At 32.7% G+C, this 18,856-nt stretch overlaps 1 protein-coding gene across 1 annotated transcript in view; it reads left to right on the top strand.

Annotated features, from left to right (window-relative positions):
• Positions 1–18,075: 18,075 nt before the first annotated feature.
• LOC148313793 (myosin-IIIb-like) overlaps positions 18,076–18,856 on the top strand; it is a 76,307-nt gene continuing 75,526 nt past the window's right edge. The window contains exon 1 of the mRNA XM_088256608.1: positions 18,076–18,216. The gene's annotated coding sequence lies outside the window, so the exon portion shown is untranslated. The remainder of the gene's footprint in view (positions 18,217–18,856) is intronic.

An 18,856-nucleotide genomic window follows, 5' to 3' on the forward strand; every position in this document is an offset into this window, starting at 1 on the left:
CTTTGCCGCCCATTCGCACATTACTAGTGTTGATTTCCGTAATAAATTTAGTTTTATAGTGAAAATGAAATCTGATAGTCTGTTCTTGTGTACGGGGCGAGATTTTTATTACTGTTTATACTTAATGTGTTATGTATTTACATGAAGCGGCCAAGTGAGACTCCCATTGGCGCTGAGAACACGTAGGTATTTACCTAAAACAATATTTTATTCTCAAGTCGCTGTTCGTAAAACATTTAACAAGATTCTCTCACGATACTAGCATGTAATGCATATATTACCATTCTGAAATTACAGTGCAATACGCATCGCACTTGTATTCGTTAAACCTACCTTTTTTACATGTTGACGTCTCAACATAGAAGAAAAAGGATATAAATAAAACCTGATGCTGTATAGGGCACTGCATCATATAAAACCAGTGTTATCTTGATCATAAACACATGAAGGAAGGGTGATCAGCCCTCCGTTCAAAGGGTAATATTGAATAAATATTATAGTGAAAAAAGAAAGCTTATATTTATACCTGGACTGGTACCTGAAACGGAGGGCTGATCACCTTCCCTCCGTGTGTTAATGATCAAGATAATACTTCGTTTATATGATGCAGTACCCTATGCACCATTGAGGTGCGGACAAGGGTTTGAAGGCGTTGAAAACAATATTTTAACAAAGGCCTTCTTTTTTGTGTTTTTCAATGAATAAATTTTAATGTATTAAACAAAAAATAATAATGAAAGTTTTTTCTAGTTTGGTGGTGGGCGCAATACAAAGTCAGACATATTTTGTTTACAAAAATGCTACAATAGGTAGGTAAAAATAAAATTAGGTACAATAGAAATAGAGGGAGAAAAAATTGACATTGAATGAATAATCAAATATATCTGGCAAAAAATAAATAGGGACATCGAGACTTATGCCTATGTATATGAATAAAAATGTCAATTTCAGTTAGTTCAAAATAACATGTTGTTTTAGAAAAACGGTTTTTAACCCCAATGGCAGCGCTATCTGTTGAACTTAACATCAACCTACGCAATACTAAAAATCACTCATGGCAAACAGCGTGCTTTCTGACAGGTGCTGTCATTTAGAATTTTTAATGTTTTTGATTGTATTGTTGTTTCACAGACTTTTTTTATTTTCCTTGTCACAATAGCATTGTTACATTAAACATATATAAATGTTTGCTATCTCTATTTTTCTTTTCCATTTAACTTGACTGAGCCACAGAAGCGTGTGGCCAGGTACTGCTAGTAATACACATAACTGTAAAATACGGTAGCTTAGTTGATTATCTTCAACCACATCGTTTTATCAACATCAATAGCCCCTATTAGAAAACACTTTGTGACATTTTAGTATGTATTAAACTTTCCCGTAAAATTTGTAATCAGAGTTTTGGATAAACGTACATATTTTGTTGAAGTTAGTTTATATTTAAAGATAGGTATTATAATGATTGAAATTTCTCCACAGTTTTCTCTCTAACTTAAGGTAGAAGGTACGGATACCGTTACGTATTTTACTTGAAGAACAAATAGCTTTGTATTAAAATTAGCATATTCGAGACGATACATTTATGTCGGATCATTTATCATCATATCCGCTCTATCTACTTTAATAATAATCGAAAGTAAAGAAGAGTTATTTCTTCGAGTGTGTAATTTTTTAATGTGCTAGTTGGTTTAATTCGTAATTTTTAAATGATACGTTTTGGATTGGTTTTATGCATCAATAATTATTTTAGGCGAGAAACATTGCATCTTTGTCAGACAGGAAGAGTATCTAATTTAACATATTTAACCTATAAAGGATTATATAAGACTCGTTTTGTGTTTATAACAGCCGATATAATTAATATTTTCATTCATCAGTTTCTTTTGGAAAATTCGCATTCGAAAAAACGATATTTTCGTATGTTGGCAATGAATGACGTCACAGAAACATTGGAGTTATTTTAATGTTGGTTTCATTGCTAAATTATTGGTGGCTCTTTTTGTTGATGTCTATGGTCCACCCTCTCACCCCCCCCCTCCCCTCATATTTGTATAACACAAATGGTAGTGTAGTGGTAAACAAACAATCCACACTACTACTATTATAGCTCTATAAACCATAAACAAAATGTTCGATGACGGAAATTTGATGACGTATGCGAACGCACGTTTTTCGTTTTATTAAAATATCTCAATTATTTTTTGACATCTCATCAAAGATGAAGAAGAATATGGAAGTCTGGGCATTTACGGGGCTGACGACCGTTATAGGCTGGTTTAAGTGATCACTTTACACACGTGTAACATTCACCAATTCTACCCATTATTGACAACCACACTACTCAAATTCTTGGAGGTTCTATATATATGAACCAATTTAGAAACCTCGTTCTTGAATCACTAGAATTTCACTAGAGACAATCTATTGGTGAGATGTAAAGAAGCTTTTTATTAAGCATGAAATTATTATTATCTTTAATATTATTATTTTTTTTTATAATATGAAATTAATCCTGTAATTGGAGATAATCCAGATTTTGTGAACAAGTATTTGGACACACTCAAAATGTTAAAATATCTCAAGTTTAAACCTTAATATCTCCCTTAGTTCTCTACAGATTTCAATAAGAATGTCACCGACAGTCTTGTGATTTTTCATATTTATTTATTAGCCGATAATCATACATCGTGATATTTATCGTGATATCTCCTCAACGTTTACCATCACTTGTGAGAAAGTGTCCACTACTATATATTATGGAGCCAGGAGATTCACCTTCTTTCGACACCTCTTCGACCCTTGATCTTACCCTTAATGATCAGTTGCAGCAGCTTGTACTTTTCTCCTCTGAGCACATGTCCCAAATAGGACACTTCCGGGTTTTAATATATGATTTTAGTTGCCTATTCGTTCCCCCTTTCGTAGTGTAATGGTCAGCACGCTCACGGGGGGGGGGGGGGTCAAATAAATTTAAGTGATTTTTTCACTCTAATATTTATTCAATATTACCCTAGACTGGAATTCGGGTTCATTTCTCCCAAGGTCTCCGACCTTGGGAGAACCAAAGAGGTGTCGGAAGACCCCAAAAGAGATGGTCCGACGACAAAGTCGCCGTGAGGGGTAGAAACTGGCTGCAAGCAGCAACCGACCGGAGGAAATGGAAAGAAGGGGAAGAGGCCTATATCCAGCAGTGGAGGACAGAGGGCTCATGAAGAAGAAGACCCTAGACTGAGGGCTGATCTGATACCTACAGCGGAGGGCTGATCACCTTTCATTCATGTGTCAACGATCAAGATAACACTGCTTTTATAGTATGCAGTGCCCTATGCACCATCGGGTGTGGATAAGGTTACCAATTCACTCTGTTTCTTGCATTGCTGACCATGTCCGTCCAGGGTACCCGAGTATTCTTCGATGCATCTCAAATGCCTCCAGCCGGTTCACGCTGCCCATTTTAAGGATCCACGTTTCAACTATATATGTATAACAGTACTGACCATATGTAGCATTTGACTTACTTTTAAAAAAATGGACAAGTATTTGGACATACTCAAAATGTTGTGAAGAAATCATATTTCATCACTTTTTTTTAAAGTTTCTCATTATATTTGTCAATTAAAAATGAGTCATCTTAAAAATGGGTCATCTCAATAATGCGTCGTCTTAAAAAAAATCATTTTAATAATGGGTCATATTAAAAATGGGTCATCTTCGATCAGGAAGTGAAGTGAACCGGTAGTCGGCAATGGCCAGGTCCAGTGCCGATAGTGCGGCGCGAAGTGTGAAGTATCTGGGTCGACACGACCGAAAGCACGAAAGCATTTCTTGGTCAGTTTCACTCGGAACGAGAAAATAGCCATGCTAATTTGCATCAAGTGATAACGGGGGAACGAATAACGAAATCGAACATGGATGCGGTTTAGTGCAAATCGATAACTAACTCGACAAAGATCTGTGGAACATAAACAATTTTCAACGCTTGGCACATTATTTATTTCATCATATTCGAGTACGTAATTAAAAATTACATATTACAATAATGTGTTCACACCGAGTTTTCCTTACCGAGGGCACATTTTACTATATTTATTTATAACATTATTTTATTTTATTTGGGATTTTTACAGCCAAAACAATATATTATACAACATTAATTAACCAAACTATGGCCAATTAAAAAAATCCTCCGATAATGCTATTTTTATGTTGGTTGGGGTGAGTGTGTGTGTGTGTGTTTGTGTGTGTGTGTGTGTGTGTGTGTGTGTGTGTGTGTGTGTGTGTGTGTGTGTGTGTGTGTGTGTGTGTGTGTGTGTATTACCTATTTAAACAGTTGGCTTGTTGAACAGAAATGAACAGAAATGAACATTATGAAAGAATGACTGGTCTTACGAACTCTGAGAATAACAGGACACAGTCCTAACTAAAGAAAAAGAAGAAGATGAAAGTGTTCTACTCGACATTGTCACCGCTGATATCATTCAACGTTGTCAGTCGGCATTGATAACGTGGTGGATCCCTCGTTTCGTACGATTTGTCTCTGACTTGGGCTTTGATCTTTTTCTTTTCCTCTCTCCCTTTCCTCTTCCAGGTATTTTTACTAATTAATAAATGTGGAATTTTTTAATTGGAACAGTACAAGTAATTGTTTTGTAATACTCGTATATATGAATATCTGAATAACTTATATCTGGCGCAAGAGTCTCTGAGATAGAATAAAAAACAACAGGATAAGAGAAATATGCAAGATTGAAGATGTCGTTAAATGGGGAAGGCAACAAAGAATACAATGTTATGCGGATGTGAGGAGAATGGAACCATCCAGACTCCCCCACATTGCATTGCACTGCCAACTCCAAAGTAGATGACTTTATGAAGATTTATATATATAGGGTCCGCCATCTAAAGTTTTTTTTTTCAACTAGTGCTTATTTCGTGAATGGTAACACTTAGCTCATGTCTGATTTGACAGATAATTAGTTTTATCCTTCCGCTAAGCGAATATGGTTGTGTATACGCTTGAACAACGCTGGGAAATATTGCGACATTACTTTGAAAATCATGGTAATGTTGCAGAATGTGTGCGAAAATTGCGTACGGTTTTTGGAAGAAGAGAAGCACCGTCAGCTCCGTATGTTCGTTATCTTGTGAAAAAAGTGAAAGAAACTGGCATCCTCATCGATAAACCAAAGCGTGAAAAGCCAAAAACAGTGCGTACACCCGAGAATATCGATGTTGTGGCAGAAAGTGTGCGTGAAGCGCCATCAACATCAATTCACCGTCGTTCTCAACAATTGAACATTTCGGAGACATCATTGAGACGAATTTTGCATAAAGACCTTGGTATGACGCCATACAAAGTCCAATTGGTTCAGGAGTTGAAGCCAACTGACCATCCAATGCGTTTTCGCTTCGCTGAGTGGGCCTGCGATCGACTTACAGAAGATGCCGATTTTGCCAAAAAAATCATCTTTTCGGATGAAGCTCATTTTGATCTTGGCGGGTATGTAAACAAGCAAAATTGTCGTATTTGGGGCACAGAAAACCCGCACGCATACATTGAAAAGCCGGTACACCCAAAACGAGTCACTGTTTGGTGCGGATTTTGGTCCAGAGGCATAATTGGGCCATTTTTCTTTGAAAATGAGCAAGGAGTGGCCGTTACAGTCAATGGCGATCGTTATCGGGCCATGTTGAACGGATTTTTGTTCACAAAAATTGAAGAGGAGGATATTGGCAACATTTGGTTTCAACAGGACGGCGCTACGTGCCACACAGCCGAAGCTACTAAGTTTTTTTTTTATAGCATTTTCAAAAAAAAAAAGTTATTTGGCGGACCCTTTATATATATATATATATATATATATATATATATATATATATATATATATATATATATATATATATATAAATCGGATTGTTATATTAAGCTCTCTAATATAATAAAAATGTGTTTCTGCAATATAACAGTAGCATACATTTAATATTAATATTACATATACCCTTATATTTCCTTTAAAGTATCCTTATACTATATTAAAGGTATGCCCTTATTATTTTTGGTGAATTTTATACAAACTCATTTCGGGGCAATACATAGGGACACTACAATGGTATGCGCATGTGAGGAGAATGGAACCATCCAGACTCCCCCACATTGCACTTCACGACTAACCCTAAGGTAGACGACTTCCGTGCAGAATACCAAAGAGATGGATTCACAGCTGGGATATGACATCGCAAGAGGCTACTCCCTCTTAAAAACAAGACTACACCGAGAAGAATAAAGAGGAGTTTATGTGAATGACGATGTAACAGTTCAATAAAATTACAAAATAAAATGAAATATTTGACGCTTTCTTGTGATTTTTCCCAATTTTCCATCACATCGTTAGATCTCGCAACTCTTGACGCAAACTTCGCGTTGCGTCGGCAGCCTAGTATGGTAAATCTCGATGAACCAATTACCGGTAAATAATAATGAAGACAGGTTGCATTACCGGAACGGCTGCGGTAGCATCGTAGATGGGTATCTGCGTTTCGTTTTCAGCCGATCTTCTCGCTTGCCGAGCGGTTTGACAAATTTAAATATTATTATTAGTTACACTACAGAGCGGCTCGGTCGGCTGCGCGCGAAATCAATTCTTCATAATGGAAACTGGTCGGGTTCATTTTAATATGCTTATCTTTAAATGATTAGTGTTCCTCTTCGGTGATCGGGAGCCACGAAATCTGGTGAATGTTTCATAAGTCGAACTACGACTAAGTATCTTATCATCTCGCCACTTTCCAGCAGGGGTAGACATAGAGAATAGGACGCCACGCCACTTTATTTTTGCAAACAATAGGCGTACATTTGCATATTCCATGTTTCGCTTCCATGGAATTTGCAAAATAAGGATGAAAGCAGAGTGAACGCTATTGAAATTCGTTCCCTCAGACTAATGTGTGGAAAATTGAAAAAGAAGATATTAAAAATGAGTGTAAAAATCTTCGGATAGTTGAAAAGATTGAGAAAAGTTATTGAAGGTGGTATGGGCACAAGGAGCGAATGGACAACGAGAAGTTGACTAAAGTATATTTGGCAAACGTGAACGGGAGAACAGGACGAAGACGGCAAACCGTAATCGGAGGGCATGTATGACTAGATGTATGGGTGTGAAGGAAGCTCAGAATATATGTCAGGAGAGAAGTGTGTGGCGTTCCATCCTCTCTGCTCAATTTTTACTACTACTGCGTATATGTAGAAATACATAAACGTAGTGGTAGTAAAAATTATGTGAATTGAACTGATAAAGATTGATCGAATAGAGGTACGTTATATTTTTTGGCATCTCAACATAGATGAATTAGAATATGGAGGTCTGGGTATTTACAGGGCTTATAACCACCATTCTCAATTGTATCCATGATTGACAACCACACTACTCATTTTTTTGGAACTCCTAGATTTATGATTAATGACAGAGTACATATGAGTTTATAACAGCCATCTGTGTTGGATTGAGAAAGTTTTTATTTAGCAGAGACCCTTTATTCGTATAATATGTATGCATCGATAGAGATTAATTTTTCGATTGTTAATTTAAGTTTGATAGTTAAAGAATGTTTCAGAATTGACCCATATTTATTTAAATTTAGACCACCCAGAAGATGATCACAATCTAACTAGACATTAATTATTGGTATTTGGTTTAAATATTTACTTAAATTCATCTCAAGTTAATGTTCTCAGATTTTCTCTTAATTTCTTACCAGCCACACGGTGCACCGGTAAATGTTCTCAGCAAATATGTATTTAAAAGGCTCTTCCGTTATTCGCTTCCGAACTGAGTTTGCATAATCAATCAACATATAATTAAAATTGATATATAAAGTAGGCAAACTTATCTTAAAAATAACATTTTAATGATAATTTATGTAATGATCTTTCATAAGTAATTAGACAAGATAATAAATCGTTATAAAGGCACAAACAATAAATTCATGATTATGGATTATAACAAGGCGTTATTAGAAATTATTTAAATACGAAAATAAATCACGTACGCACGTTTTTTTTAAGAATTTTCTAATGAATTCCTCCTGTTATAAATTTTGTTAATTATCACACTCTTTGGCAGTTGGTTTTTCGAGATTCAAGTATAATACACAATTTATATCTTTTAATTAATCTATACAGAGTTAAACCTCAATTTATTCGTTTTTTTTTATCAGAGAAATATTCGAATGGTGTGGAATATAAGGAAAGAATGCAAGGTTGGATAAGTGATGGTAGGATGAGTTGTCAACCGATAGTTCCAGATTCACCCATATGTTATTTTACTTTAAATATAAAAATCCATTTACATGATAAAATTATATAAAAACACACTTAAAACCCTTTTCATAACTTATTAAAATACACCACTTAAATTCGCCTAATATAAATTTATTTTGTCAGAAAAATTTATAAAAAATCATGGTTTTCAACCCTTGCGTTGTTGTGTATAAAACATAGAACTTTGTCTAGCCTCCCTCCCACCAGTCTGACGATGTCGGTAGCGACGTAACCCGGTCACTGGACAAATGAAATATTTGTGAAAAAAACTATATAGTTATATTATTATATATTTATTATTATAATTTCAACATAACTTCAAATATTTGTGAATTAAATATTTCAATAAACTCCCTAAGGAAATAAAAAAATACAAGATAAAAACATTCTTAAGAAAAAAATTAATGCCCATTACATATGAATCTTAAAAAAAATTAAAAAAAGACTATTATATCATTAATTATATTAAACATTAAACCTTGAGTATAAGTCCCTCTCCAAGCACAAGAGCTCAATCTCTTTTTTGGAGAGGCACAGCGAATCTAAAAATATAAGTTTGCCAAATATATAAATGTTTAGGAATTGTATTATGTTGTCCTTAAAAATATATTATATTAAATAAATAAATAAAAAAAAGAATAATATGCAGTTCCACCAAGCAATGTGAGTACAAAACTTAAATAAAATATTAAAACAACTGAAAAACCTATGATTTTTATCAAACGCAACATGTGAAAATGCAATTAATAAAGTTTAATTCAAAATTTCTAGTTATTATCGTTGAAATTTCTTTCAAACTGAAAATCTTTGCCTTTTTATATGTTGATCAGCCCATCCGTATTTCTCGAAATTAATCGTGATTTCATTAATAAATTCTAAAGCGTTCTAATACATTACGAGTGTTAAATAGTTTATATTTAAAAAGTACAATTAAATATTTTTAAGGCTGTTGGAAAACGCCCCAAAAAGGGAAAATACTGTTAATCTTAATAACAATCGAAAGCGAAAACATAAATCAAGTCTTGATTTTTTCACCAATTTATTTTATACACTTGAATTGTAAAAATAATATGCCAATTTATCATTGCATGATATTGAACTTGTGCATAATGGTTTGTAACGTTAGATTAAAATAAGACTTTTACTTATTACCGCAATTATCTGTCACGGAAACGTGAATTTAAAACAAATAAAAAAAGATCATTACTTACAAAAATAATGAATACTTTCACATCACTCCACAAAATGCGATAAATTTTATTTGTTATGCAAATGTGGTTGACGCTCTAAAGTGCAGTTTAATGCAATTTTATCTTAATGACTTCATTGCGCTTAAATAACAACGCTCAACCTAAAATATTTATATTTTCCTTGAAGTTTATTAAATGTCTTTATACTTTACGATATCATTCATCGCTTTTAATCGAAGTAGATATTTATTTTTGTATGTATACATTTATTTATTTACTTTATGTTTACATAAAAACGGTTACATACAAACACAAAAATACAGTTTGTATTTTCACCATTTAATGAGAACATCAGTAGTTCTCGAAACTAGTCGTGATTACATTAATAAACTCAAAATGTGGACTTTTAAAGTGTATTATATATATATATATATATATATATATATATATATATATATATATATATATATATATATATATATATATATATATATATATATATATATATATATATATATATATATATATATATATATATATATATATATATATATATATATATATATATATATATATATATATATATATATATATATTTATGTATATATATATATATATAAATATATATATATATATATATATATATATATATATATATATATATATATATATGTATATATATATATATATATATATATATATATATATATATATATATATATATATATATATATATTTTAAATGACAGATTGGTGTGGCGTTCTATTTCCTCTGCGTACGTTTGCAAGGAAGCGGCGTGTTGGTTAGTTAGTTAGTTAGTTACTGTATTTAAATTAATATTTTAAAAATTGGTGGACGAGAGTTATATAATATGAGAACTTTCTAAATATAATACTAACATCAAATCGATACGTCATATTATTATATATTATTTAAATATGTATGGATGGATTTAGATGAAAAGAAAATATAAAGGCGTTATATGTGCTTTCTCTCTATGCTGTAATATTCTTTCTCTTATGTAAAGAATTGAGAAGATTACGAAATGCTATAATTCCATCTTGAACGATGGAAAGAATATTAAAATTCAATGGAACAAAATAGTTAATGAGATTTCCGGATCGGATAAAATTTCACACGTTGTATCATTATCGGGTACCTGTCGCAAATTCTTTATGTTTTTATTAATAAGAGCCCGCGAGAGAAACGCTTACACACACTCCATAAAACGTAGGTTTTTAATATCTTGTAGTTAACAGTGATTTTGATTGTTAACATACAAGATTTTGTAATTAAATTCGTGAGATAACTCAAAAAGCATGGGAAGATAAGAATCCAAGGTGTGTATCTTATAACAGAATTTGTGTTGTATAACTTTTTTAAATCTTTGATATTAAATCAATGCATGTTTATAACATATATTTATTGATTCAACGTTTAATTTGTAGAACTCCATTTTAATTTATGTATTTATTCTTAAATTAAACACAGATTTTTAGAGTCTACTAAGTTGTATTTTTTTGCTATAAAAAAAACACAAAAAATTAAATTGTGACAATTGTTTCGCCTAGTTATGTCATTTTCAAACGAATGTCAAGACAAAACAGTTGTCACAATATTAAATTTTATATGCTTTTTTAAAATAATAAAATACAACTTAGTAGACTTAAAAAAAACCGTGTTTGATTAACAATTAATAGGTACATCAATTTATAATATATTATAACTTAATTTTAATGTCAACCGGTTTCAAAACAATCAGCTTCTTCCTCAAAACATTATGATCGCCAACGTTGGGCGGACCTCACACGGTACTCGAAGAAAAAGATAACATGTATTTTTTTACCAACCATCATTGGAAAAAGTTACAACAGCCAATTTATGTGATTTTAATAAAATAAATGGTAAAGGTGATGTTTTTATTTTTCGTTTCCACACGCAGTGATGCATTCCAATGACGGAGTGTTATCATGGTGATTAATTATATTTAAAAATACTAACTTACCTTCACACCGCTTCCCAGCAAGGGTATATGACAGTGCCCTTTGCACCATTGGGTGTGGGTAAGGGTTGGATGAAGAATATTCACATTCGCTGACAGATTGGTGTGGCATCCTATTCTCTCTGCCTACCCCTGCGGAGAAGCGGTGTGATGGTTAGTTAGGTAATTTAAATGATAACTAAGAATTAGTAATAATATTTCTTTTCATGACCCTATATTAGTTGCAAGTTTGAATGATTGCTATAGCCTTGTGTTTTGAGATATTCTTTAACAAAAAAAGTACAATAGCTATTGTTTGTTTTTAGGCGCGGTCCCGATTAGGCGGGTACATATTGTGTGGGTAGATCGGAAAGAGTGTAATGGTACCCAATTAATATTATATTCACACGGAAAATTATATGCAATTTAGCAGGAAGCGGAAATATTTCCTAGTGAATTCTAACTGAATACAAAGGTACCTCATTTATTATTGAATAATGACTTGGTTCTCGAATTCCGGTGGGATGTAGCGTGACTGTGGATGGCGTCTTAATGGAACAGGTGGAAAAGTTGAACTGAGGAAAGCTGAGGTATCTCTACATGAGAGAATACGGCTATTATCCTTGGCTCTACCCGACCGAGTTTCTCCAGGGTATGCTTGGCTACAATAGTTTAGAGACTAGAAGGAATGTGTATTTGATTACGCATTTTTATCGATTGTTGCGCGGTATGATCGATAATCCTGAAATTATCCGGAACATTGGTAAGACAGCGTCGGCATAGATTGTTTCACATTCCTATACACAGGACCAACCTGCCGATGGTTATGCCTGTAGGAAGAGCTACCGCTATGTTGAACAATATCCCATTGGATATTGATCTGTTCCATGCGTCTGAAGGAGTTTTCCGAAGCGGGATTCTTCTACACCTTTAGCAATAGTTCTTGCATATTTTCGATTTTTGTATGTATTTAATGTATACGCTTTAATTTTTTTAGTTTGTAATGTATATATTAATTGAAAATAAATAAATTTAAAATTGAACAAAAATATTTTTGAGAAAAAAATTAAAGTTCAAATATGTGGACCTGTGTAGTCAAACGGATCTACCATGTAAAGTGATGGCACAAGTAAACAAGGCTGCAGTCATCTCAGGATGCCTGAAAAATTCTATATGGAAAACCCCTGACATAAAGATCGGTAGGAAAATTAAAATATATAAAACTTGTGTGCGACCCATCATGACATATGGAATCGTATGCTGAGCGGACACCGCAGTTACAAAAACACGCTAAGAGTGTCAGAAATGAATACTCTAAGGCTCTATATCTGACTCTAAGGAGTCTACGAGATAGAAGAAGGAACGCCAGGATAAGAGAAATATGCGAGATCGAAAATATCCTAAGTTAAAAACTTATAATTTAAATCACAAAACTTGTATTTACCACTTGAGTTATATTTACTTTAACAACGACAATATATAATAACAAAATAATAATGTAACAACTTTGTAATTTTTTCCACATGAATTTTATTTGACCAGCAACCGGGTTTCGTCGTAACCGACATCATCAGACTGGTCAGTCTGATGTCTGATGATGACCAGTCTGACAATGTCGGTTACGACAAAACCCGGTTGCTGGTCAAATAAAATTAATGTGGAAAATGCTACAAAGTTGATATTTTATTATATAAAATGCAGTTCCACCAAGAAATGTCAGTACAAAACTTAAATCTAATATACATATTATAATAACAAGTTTCGGAAGTTAGTTAGTATTACTCTGGACTGGTCCCTGAAACGCGGGAGTGATCCCCTTGCCTTCATGTAAGTAACGATCAAGATAACACTGAGTCGTTACGATGCAGTGCCCTATGCACCATTGGATGCGGATAAAAGTTTCGGAAGCTACAGATGCTTCCATCTACGGGTTTGAACATAACTCAAGTGGTAAAAAACAAGTGTTTTCATTTACAATATAATCATTTCTTCTTTTTCCTACACTATTTGTATTAATATTGTTATGCTATGTTTATTATTTTTATTGTGTATACGTTCCAATATATTGCTGTACTTTATTATATTCTATATGTAAAGGCCTCCCAGACGTATCCACCAATAAATAAATAAATATAAATTTCTATTTGAACAATCGATTTTCAAATCGCCGCCTGAGAAGTTTCACTTCAAAAATATATTTCATAAATATGAGGTACAATAAAGTATCAAATAACGAAAGTTCAAAGGGTTCAAAATCAATCAATGTTATTGAACTAGAACATTCCCCCATTTATTGTATAAGGCAAGGTCTTCCAAATATTAAACATTACGCAAGACGTCAGTAATCAACGATATTGCTGTTTCGATAAGCTCTGTTTAATTCCCCTGCGCTCGACTCGTCTGACTAACCAAATGACTAGTCACGGTTCTGAACGAAAAAATAAGATAGGCATTAAAATACCTATTTTAATTTAAGTTTTACTATGTAAATACCACTATTTATTAAAAGCTATTCGGACACGTGTTTCGATGCATTCCGCATCATTTTCAAACACCGTACACTAAGTAAGATTATTTACTAAGTAAAACATTAATTAAAAATGGAAAGATTTTAACATAATGTGACTGTCTTATGAATTTAAAATACCTACCTATACATACGTACTTATATATTTAAAACCATAAAAAAATCAGAAAAATACTTAAACCATGTTATGAATTGGCTTGATACGAACTACTTAACGATTAATAAAACTAAAACTAATTTTATTCATATTATTTTTTGACATCTCATCAAAGATGAAGAAGAATATGGAAGTCTGGGCATTTACGGGGCTGACGACCGTCATAGGCTGGTGTAAGTGATCACTTTACACACGTGTAACATTCACCAATTCTACCCATTATTGACAACCACACTACTAAAATTCTTGGAAGTTCGATATATATGAACCAATTTAGAAACCTTGTTCTTGAATCCCTAGAACTTCACTAGATACATCTATTGGTGAGATGTAAAGAAGCTTTTTACTAAGCAGAAACTCTTATATTCAGACTTCCATATTCTTCTTCATCTTTGATGAGATGTCAAAAAATAATATGAAAATAACTCCTGCAATTAGAGATAATCCAGGTTTTGTGAACAAGTATTTGAACACACTCAAAATGTTGTAATTTTATTCAATTCAAATAAACATTGAAACTTTACATACTTAATACCAATTTGAACATAAAAATCCATAATAATTATTGTAATACATTATTTTGAATTTGTCAAATACTTGTTCACAAATCAGGATTATCTCAAATTATAGGAGTTATTTATCATATTATTTTTAGACATCTCAACATAGATGAAGAAGAATATGAAAGTCTGGGCATTTTCGTAAATGTCCAGATATCCATATTCTTCTCCATCTATGTTGAGATGTCAAAAAATTATTGTGATCATTATAATCCATGTAACTGTCTTGAATTATCAAAAGTACACAGTATAAAATATTTAATTAGACAAATAGACAAAAATTTAAAACGGGATTTGCAAACTGAGAATATTACAAAAAAAAACGAAAAAAAATTACATGAATTTTCAAAACCATACGTAACATCCTCATTATATAAAGATTTAGTAAAAAACTACGACGCTTTATGCCAGTCTATTCTACGGTATGGGATTATTGGTTGGGGTGGTACGAGTAATGTATGTAATAAATGGTGTTATCGTTGCCCGAAAATCTATTTTGAAAATAACACTTACAGTTCTGAAACGAGACTCCCACATAGTAAATATTCATCAAATTATAACTTATGATTCAATATTAACATGGACTGGTACCTGAAGCGGAGGGCTGATCACCTTTCCTTCATATGTAAATGATCAAGAAAACACTGCGTTTATATGACACAGTGCCCTATGCACCATTGGGGTGCGGATAAGGGTTTTATTTTTTTTTATTATTATAACTTATGATAGTTTAAAAACTATTTTCTAAAACAATCTTTATATATTCATTAAGAATTACTCTTACATAACACAAGAAACAACATCCCAGCAAAGCCCACAAATTACAATTAACACATTTTATAATAACGTAATTTATGGTAACAATAATATCAAAGACACATATCGCTCACTCCTTTCAAGAACGTCATAAATCAAAACACTTGATTTTTCAGGAGAACGTTTTTAAAGTTTAAAAATATAATACAATGTATTAAAAATAAATATCAAGCCACTTATTGAACTTTTTACTGTGCAACAGATCTTTTTAGGAAAAACCTGAAGGTTTTTTCTCCATTTGAAAAATAATTAGTATATTTTAAAAAATATTAAACAATACCTTTTCTTCAAAATTCAGAAACAACACTTTCCGCCCTGTAGTGGGTAAATATTAAGTTAAAAATATGCTGATTTTGCTAGGATATAGTACATTTTTGGGGCATTCCGAAAACATGCACAACTGAAAATTCACAATTTTTGATTTATGACGTTCTTGAAAGGAGTGAGCGATATCTCTTTTGGTCAAAAGAACTTTGATTATTTTGAAATACAGTTGTACCACCTGCTTCCATTATCTATACAGTCATTAAAAAAAATAAACTACATTTAAAAGAGCTATTTATAAATGGGTAATGGAAGTGGGTAGATCAGAAATAGATCGCATTATTCCATTGTCGTATTTGATTGCATGTCATAAATAATTTTCTTTCATACATTGTAGTTTTATAAATAAATATTGTATAATATGCCCTCGGCACGGCAAAACTGAAGGAAATGTGAGGGCACATTAATTTATATTGTACTTATATTTGTGATGAAATAAAAAAAAAACTAATAATAAAAAAAAGGTTTATATTTTAATAACCTAACGTCCAAGTCACTATGAAATCCAAGTACGGCTTATGCAACACCACTTATCATGGCCCTACTTAGACTTCATCTTTACAAGTCTTATACCCACGCGAACAAAATTTATCGTTCATTTCAATTGGTTAGCGATTAATATGGGGTTTTTGATATCGCTCTCTCCTTTCAAGAACGTCATAAATAAAAACACTTGATTTTTTCAGAAGAACGTTTTAAAAGTTTAAAAATATAATACAATGTATTAAAATTAAATACTAAGCCACTTATAGAACTTTTTATTGTGCAAAAGATATTTTTAGGTAAAACCTGAAGGTTTTTTCTCCATTTGAAAAATATTTAGTATTTTTGAAAAAATAATTTACAGTAACTTTTTTTTCAAAATGCAAAAATAACACATTCTGCCCTGTAGCGGGTAAATATTAAGTTAAAAATATTCCACTTTTGCTAGGATATAGAAGATTTTCAGGGCATTCCGAAAACATTCACAACTGAAAATTGACGATTTTTGATTTATGACGTTCTTGAAAGGAGTGAGCGATATGTTCTACTCGTCACTGTCAGCGCTGAGATCGCCTACATTGTAACTCGACATTTATATCACGGTGTGTCCCTAGTTTCATACAATCTGTCTTTAACTTGAGTTTTGATCTTCCCTTTTTCCCTCTTCCCCTACTCCCCTTTTCCTCCCTCCCATCCCTATTCCAGGTATTTTTACAAATTTACAAATGTTCTTCTATTACCAACCACATTCGCCTCATAAATTTGTTTAACTATCATTTCTTCACTCGTTCGTTTCACATGCCCAAACCATCTCAACACACCTATCTTAGTTTTAACGATAATATCATACAACGTTTTGCCGCTCATTCATCAAAGAGAACTATTTTGACTGCATTCAGTCTACTTTCATCCTTCTTTCAGAGGAAGACCGAGGAAAACTTGGAATGATCAAGTATTTCAAATACTTGAAAGAGGTCATGTCAGGAGTCTGAATACTCGGCGTGTATGTATGAGAAGATGTACGAATGTGGAAGAGGCAAAGATTGTGTGCAAAGACAGATCGGTGTGGCGTTCTATTCTCCCTGCCTACCTCTGCAGGGAAGCAGCGTGATAGTTAGCTAGTTAGTTACAAATGTGAATTTTGGGTATTTAAATAGTAGAAGTATGTCCTTATTTTGTGTAACTCATTTATGTGAATGACTTAATATATGTTACTATTCTGTAAAATTCCCAAATAAAATAAAAATAGAATACCTTACATCTACCTGTGAGCGGATTTACTGTTAATGAATAAAGTTACTTCAATTTCACGTAATTCTTGAGTGAAAATTCTGGGCAAAAACACTCGCGAATAAGGTAGGTAGTAGAGTACCTACCTATATAGCTATCACGATGAGCGTGTCCCGCTAAAGTAGGCACTGGAGGTGGATCCGCTCGTGCACTGTGTACTGTAAACTCCAGCACGCGGTCGTGGATACACAATATCGTGTACACCTTGCTTCATTGGAAACAGTCGACCGAGTCAGTCGTAAAGAGTCAGGTACCGCGACAGGCTGCGCTCGCGGCGTTGCACACTGCGCTGTTCCGATTCATTCATTTTGCCTTTCGATATCGATTCAAATTGAAATTCGAATGAATTATGAATATGTCGAAAAGTTCGTGACGTTCTAATCCGTTATATTTTATCTGTGACAAACATTAAATATGATTTTTTTTACTTTGAAATTTATCATGTGGGACAATATTGTGTTGTGACTATTATGGAAATGCTATAGTGATACTGATAACAAAAGTTTGTGTTTATTTTGTGTGAAGTTACAGACCTACTTATAAAGCGACATTTATCGATTTGGATCAAAATGTAAGTCAAAATATTTTTATTATTGTAACTTTTTTTTAAATATTTTTTTGCAGTCACCCAGTGTAACGATGTTTCTGCCAGTGTCAAGTTTCATTTGTATTTCTTCCTCTTACCCTTTTCCACTCCCAATTGTGCGTAGGCCACCTAACCATATTCATGCAGTGTTATCTTTACTTACATGAAAGCAAGGTGATCACTCTTATATAAATATATATATATATATATATATATATATATATATATATATATATATATATATATATATATATATATATATTCATAACTAACTAATATATATATATATAATATATATATATATATATATATATATATATATATATATATATATATATATATATATATATATATATATATATTCATAACTAACCCTTTTCCGCACCCGATGGTGCATAGGGTACTGCATCACATAGACGCAGTGTTATCTTGGTCGTTACTAACATGAAGGCAAGGCACTTTAAAACTCCGCCTCAGGGACCAGTCCAGGGTTAATATTAAATAAACATTGGAGTATAAATCACCAATATTTATTTTCACCCCTCCCCATCTGGGAATCGAACTCGGAACCTCCAGCATGGTAGCTAAACACGCTTACCATTACACCACGGAGGCGGATCAAGGA

Source organism: Brachycentrus maculatus, unplaced genomic scaffold, assembly GCF_059751285.1.
Source record: "Brachycentrus maculatus isolate JH-2025_06_01 unplaced genomic scaffold, ASM5975128v1 h1tg000005l, whole genome shotgun sequence".
Classification (NCBI taxonomy): Eukaryota; Metazoa; Arthropoda; class Insecta; order Trichoptera; family Brachycentridae; genus Brachycentrus; species Brachycentrus maculatus.